General features: G+C 30.4%; 1 long non-coding RNA gene across 1 annotated transcript in view; it reads left to right on the top strand.

Moving 5' to 3' along the window:
- Nucleotides 1–608: 608 nt before the first annotated feature.
- LOC106469839 overlaps nucleotides 609–6384 on the top strand; it is a 40735-nt gene continuing 34959 nt past the window's right edge. The window contains exon 1 of the long non-coding RNA XR_001291452.2: nucleotides 609–847. This is a non-coding gene — a long non-coding RNA (uncharacterized LOC106469839). The remainder of the gene's footprint in view (nucleotides 848–6384) is intronic.

Below are 6384 nucleotides of genomic sequence, written 5' to 3' on the forward strand. Positions count from 1 at the left end.
GACCCTCATTGTGAAAGTCCCAACAGCTAAGTGTAAAATGGCAAGTACACATAGTGTCTACGTGACAGAAAAGCTGGGTGGTCAGTGCAACTTTGTCATAGATTCTGCATCTCAGCAAACCCTGGTGTGACAGGACATTACACAAGGTTGTGGGGACCAGTGTGGGTAACTATTGAGCTCATGGGCATAAAGGACAGACACAAAGTATACTTGGCTGACATTGAAGACCCATGCATATTAGGATTAGACTACTTACTACCAAGAAAGTGTGTAGTTAACTTTGATAAAATGACGTTTAGGAACAACAACAAACAAACAAACAAAAATCGCTATTCGAAATTTAGAGACGTGAGAGCGTTATGTGGGTGACGGTCATAGTAGGCAAGGAGTTGGCGGTGGTTCCTATTGGCTAGCTGCTTCTCATAGATCAATTTCAAAACAAACACAATGATAGAATAGGATGTATCAAATCTATGAAAAGTAAAATCGTTATAAAATAAGGCAGCAAACAAAACCTCTAGTAACATTACACTTTTATTTATTTTTAAGCGTCATCATATGTAAGCATGAATTTGAATTGCCAAACATATGTTTTCAAAACTAAGTTTGTTGATTAGGGCATTTCAATTTTAATTTTTTGTTCGCGCATGGTAATGTCGACGCGTTGGAAAGTAACACGTATCGCAAACAAGAACTGATTAACGAGTAAGATTTTGATGAAACACAAAACAGTTGTAAGTTTTGACAGAAGTACGCAAGTTTGTTAAGGACTACACAATATTAAAGTGTTCGTGAAGCATTATAGCCAAAGGTTGAGACTGAATTAATTTTTCAAACGTTATTTCAGGTGAGCTGTATGAAACTCGTATGTTTACTAGTAATACCACATAAACCTTGATACAGTTAACTTATGCTTATTCATTGTTCATTGATTTTATTATTATGGATTGAATTTGAAAACCTTTAGGCCTAGGATTTAGACTACAGACACAGTTACTTTTTAAGTTTCTAAAATTTGAATAAGTTGCTTAATGCCAATAGTGGTATCATTGAGTACTAGTATTAGTTCACCTTTCTACAATTTACAAGCAGTCTACACTAATAATGATATTGATAATGGTAAGGCATTGTGTACTTTTACATTGAAAAGGATGTGTATCATATTCATAGAACTTTCCTTGCACGTTGAAGCATTATACAGTTTTCAGAAATAACATTTTCGCTGTAACAGTGAGTATTAAACGAGAAATAACAAAATGTTCAAAAAATAAAACTTTTAATTAAAAGGGTTAAAGCCACAGTTGCAAGCCTACGGAAATGATTAAATAATTAAGAAGTTGTTTAAAAATCGCTGTTCTTTAGTACTCACTGTAAGACATTTCAAAACATATCTTGTAATGTCTTAAATGAGTAATAACAGTTCTCACCCTTGTTTCTGTGGCTGTAAAAGCTTTGAAAGATGAGCTGGAACTAAAAGTTAGTTGAACTTTTGACATTCGATATTCATGGTATAGAAAGTAAAAAGGTCAAGGAAATGATGCATGCAACACGTAAAGAAACATTTCTCTTCACTTAAAAAGTCTTTGTGTTGTTCCCAATTTGAGATTATTATGTAAGCTAGTATTTTAAATGGTACACGACAATTCCAAATAAATCCTCAAAAACAAAAAAAAGCAAATGCATTTAAGCCATCTTATCAACAGTTTCATAATATCCAACATAATATAATCTAGTTATGCAAACTTTCACCAGATTTTTCAGGGGTCTTCTCATACTTTTGTACAATCAGTTAAATCACCATGTAAAATAAAAAAATGTTTACCCCCTAAAAAAAATGCATTTGGGCCAAAAAAAAAACTATTTTGTTCTAAAGGATATTTTAATCTATTTACTACTACTTTTTTTTACAAAATATTTTAGCCATTATCAATATCCAGTACTTCACACACATCCAGACTGGAAAACAATCCTAAACAGCAGTGTGGATGTATAGTGTCCACAAGTCATTGCATTTATTAAATTTCTTTTTGTGTTTTTGAAATAACAGAAATCAAGATATTTTAATTTTTAGAGTCATTGATATATGACAAAGCATTTATTGTCTACATAGTTACTAGCACAAATAATTTTATATTTTGTATGTTGTTTATAACCTTAACAATATTACTGAAGAAAAAGATCTTGGTATTCTAGTGGACCAGCCTCTTAAGTTATCCAAGCAGTGTGCTGTTATTAGTGGCATGGCAGATAGGATTTTAGTTGTATATACAAAAATATTGAAAGAAGTCTAAAGAGGTTATAATTTCATTGTATAAGTCACTGGTTAGACCAAATTTAGAATATTGTCTTCAGTCTTGTGCTCCTTACTTTAGGAAGGACATTGAATTGTTGGAAAGGGTTCAGAGAAGAGCTACTAGGATGAAACCTAGGATGGAAAGATTGTCATATGAGGACAGGTTAAGATTGCTGAATTTTTTTTCTCTTGAAAAGAGAAGGGGATCTGATTGAGATGTTTCAGATTGGTAGTGTTGATGCATCATATTTTTTTTTCGTATTTAATGATGACTATGATAAGTACTAATAGGAGTGTTCTTATATATTCCCAATATCAAGTAAATCACTATAATGATGACAGAAAACTGTACCAAAAAAAAAAATCTTTAAGTAAAAGAAACAGTGAGCTTGAGCCTGTTAAATCAAAATATTATAATATCAAGCACATCATAAGAAAATTCTCAACAAACATATTTAATAGGGATCTTTGTCTAATTTTCCGATATTAGGTTGATTGGTACATATAATTATGGAAAACAGTACCCAACAGATCTTTAGTGAACAGAAGATGTATTCTAGCCACCTATACAAAAACTTCATATTATGCAGCATGTAATCTATATCTTTGCAAATTTTCACTGAATTTAATAGTGATATTTTATTTTCCATTCATTAAGTAAATCAGTATATATACCAGTAGAAAGCTACCCAGGAATATGTAAATGCCTTTAAGCCAACTGAACAACACACTCATGATGTCACACATATTGTAGTGGATATGCAAATTTTCACCACATTTTATAGGGATCTTCTCTTAATATTTAGGTAAATAATAGGTAAATGTTATAAAAAATTTGCGAACATAGTTGCTTAATCAAAACTTAAGAAGGAGGGAAGAACATTCTCAAAGAGTTTTTCTTATTGCACAAAACTAGAAAATGTTACAAGAGATAACTGAAATAACATGTATAACAAAATTTAAGGAAAACGTGGTGCAATCTCAATTTGGCTGACATTTTGAAGATGTTCATGAATTGGTACATAAGGAATTCTCATGCAAAGAACAATGAAAAAAAAGGATTTCTATCTTCTGATGTTAGTAAATACTTACTGTTCTAAGTGACACCCATAATCTCACTTTGGATGGGATTACTGTTTGATCTACAGACCTGTTACAGAAAACGAGGATTGACAACTTATGTCACTTGCTAGAGACAGCAACACAGTAGTTGAAAACTGGTTTAGAAGATTTAAAAGTATATAGGCAGCAAAGAAAAACAAAACTATTTCCTGGTGAATTGTATGTGTTTTGGCAAGTAATACTTTTTTAAGGATAAAAGCCTAGTTTTAATGTCATGATAAATATGAAAGGAAACAAACAAACGAAAAAAAAATACAGATAGTTAAATGTGGTTGAAGTGTAACAAAAAAAAACTACAATGTATCATTCAGATACTGTGAAATTTATCAAACCAAGCACAGACTTAAATAAGTCAGTTTTATCATGTAATTCAAAACTAATTAGTGTAACATGATTTTGCACAAAAAAAAGTGAAAACCACTAAATTATGCAGACCTAAAAATAGAAGTCAACTCAAGCACAAGCTCATCAATAGGTAGTTTGAAATGATGTAATATTATACGTGGTAAAAAATTAAAAAGGTAAAAGAGAGCCAAACAATTCATTAAATTCTCTCTTCTTAGCAGCCAAATTGAAAATTACTGTAAAAGAAATACCTTTCTTACACTGATTATCCTTGGGTAGATCCTAAATGTGGGCCAGATTGAAAATTTTATTAACAAGTATGTGTTAACCCTATCAACACAGGTCATGGGTCAAATACCATGTCATCGCATTTGTTGACTTGCATTCAAAATTTTATTTAATGACTATTTTATGAATTTTTATCTATAAGTTTGATATTAAATTGTAGATTATAATCCAAATTTTAATATTATACATTAGTTAATGTATAACTTTAAAAGTAAAAAAAAAAAGCTTGAATATCAATTTTTGTGTGCCATGTGGTATATTGAATGTGGCTTTAGTTCAAATTAGATGTTTGTGATGTCCAAATACAAAGTCTATAGTTTTGTATGAATTAGGAACTCAAATTACAGATATTGACAAGCTAGAATATAAAATAAGAAGATCCTAACTTTTCTGTTTGCTGAAATATTGTTATGTTTACTGAATCAAACATATGAAGTTGGTCAATTTGAATGACCTCGTAACCACCACAAAAAATATGAAATAAATCTGAATTACCCGTTTTTCTTTCTAAAATGAATTGAAATTGTAAAAGAAAACTACATTTGTTTTTCCTAAATAACTTAAAGATCATAACAGTATTCCTCTGTTTATATTTAATTTTATTGCTCTTTGACCCATGTCTAATTAAATCCTGCCGCACAAGTGTAGCTCATGTTACAATATTGAATGATTTAATGCATGACTTGCTTGCGATCATCTGATTGAATAATTTTTATTATTAACTTGCCTAATTTAACCTTATCTAACCAAACAGGTTTATAATTTTTACATTTTAATTACTTTTATAATAAAAAATGAATATACATGATAAAACAAGTAAATCACTTACCTGTGACGTCTTCTTTTTTTGCTATTGATTGCCAATGAAATTTAAACCTATTTTTTTATAGTAATGGAATAGTACACTAAATAATACACCAAAAAACACAGAATAATAACACACACAAAGCAAACAGTGTCCTTTGAACTATCATAATTTGTCTGGCTTTCTAACTATGGTATAAGAACCTTTAAATCTTAATTTAACTTTGTCGATATGATCTCTGTGAGAGAAACTTTCAAACTGAAGATGAAGTAGGCAATACTTTATGCTGAAAACAACATGATAAAATATGTAATCTGATAGATTAAAGCTTTGACTTTCAATTGGTTATAAAGAGAGGATATGACAGTTGTGGTGGCAAGTCGGTGTGATCTTCTAGTTTGACTCCTTAGATAAATAAGATTGAAGACTGTGAAAATTATGCTTTGCCTTAGTAATATCTATATTATAATGAGTAATTTACATTGAATTGTTTACTTTTCAGAGGGATGGTAAATAAATTTAGAAAGAGAGAAGACCTAAAAACAAATGTCACAATTCTTATACTAGGGAGATTGAGGGTTTCTTTAAAGTATTTCCTTATAAAATTAAGATCTTAAAACTTGTATTAAAATTTGGTGTATTAACTATTTTTTTGATGTGAAGTTTATTCTTATACAATGATAATATAGTAGTTTAATTACATTTTGAATGTAACTCTAAAAAGTTGTGATGTGCACTTTGACTGACCCATAGTGAGGGGGTTAATGCTTCTGGTTATTACTATTTTTAATTATTTAAACAATTGAGAAATGAAAGTTATGATTAAATTGATTGTCTTGAAAATTATCAACTAATTGAAATTAGTGTTTCTCATTATTATTTTTTTAAAAATCAATCTAATAATGTTGTCAAACACAAAACTACAAAATAGGCTATCTGTATTCTGCCCAATTTTAACCTTATTGTTTTTTGTTTTTACTTCAAGTTTGTTTAGCTTTAGTAACTTGGGAGGGCTTGTGACATGAAAGTTTCAGATTCACTTTCCATTGTCACCAAACTTTCTTGCTTTGTCTTGCATTAGTGAGAAGACGTTCTAAGATGTGTGCCCTTGATGTCTCATGTATTCAGGCTTTTTCTTGAGAAAAACCACATGTAAGGTAACTCGTCCACAAATGAATTTGTGCAAGTGAATTGCACAGGTGCTTAACTCTTTCAACCTGGGTTTGGTCCCTAGGCTATCTAGAAAAACCACATGTAAGGTAACTCGTGCACAAATGAATTTGTGCAAGTGAATTGCACAGGTGCTTAACTCTTTCAACCTGGGTTTGGTCCCTAGGACTGACCTCGTAACTATTATGTGCTTGTTATAGTTTTCATGCTATAACATTTAAATTAGTAAGGGAATTTTAAAGAAATTGGCAGTTTATCAGTAAACATTACAATTCTTCCATACGCAAAATATCTAATTTTTTTATTAAGTCTTAAGGTTTATAAAGCAATGTTTCTCTCATGCTTTTTTTTTTTCGTTTCA

Source organism: Limulus polyphemus, unplaced genomic scaffold (genome assembly GCF_000517525.1).
Source record: "Limulus polyphemus unplaced genomic scaffold, Limulus_polyphemus-2.1.2 Scaffold3677, whole genome shotgun sequence".
In the NCBI taxonomy this organism is placed as follows: Eukaryota; Metazoa; Arthropoda; class Merostomata; order Xiphosura; family Limulidae; genus Limulus; species Limulus polyphemus.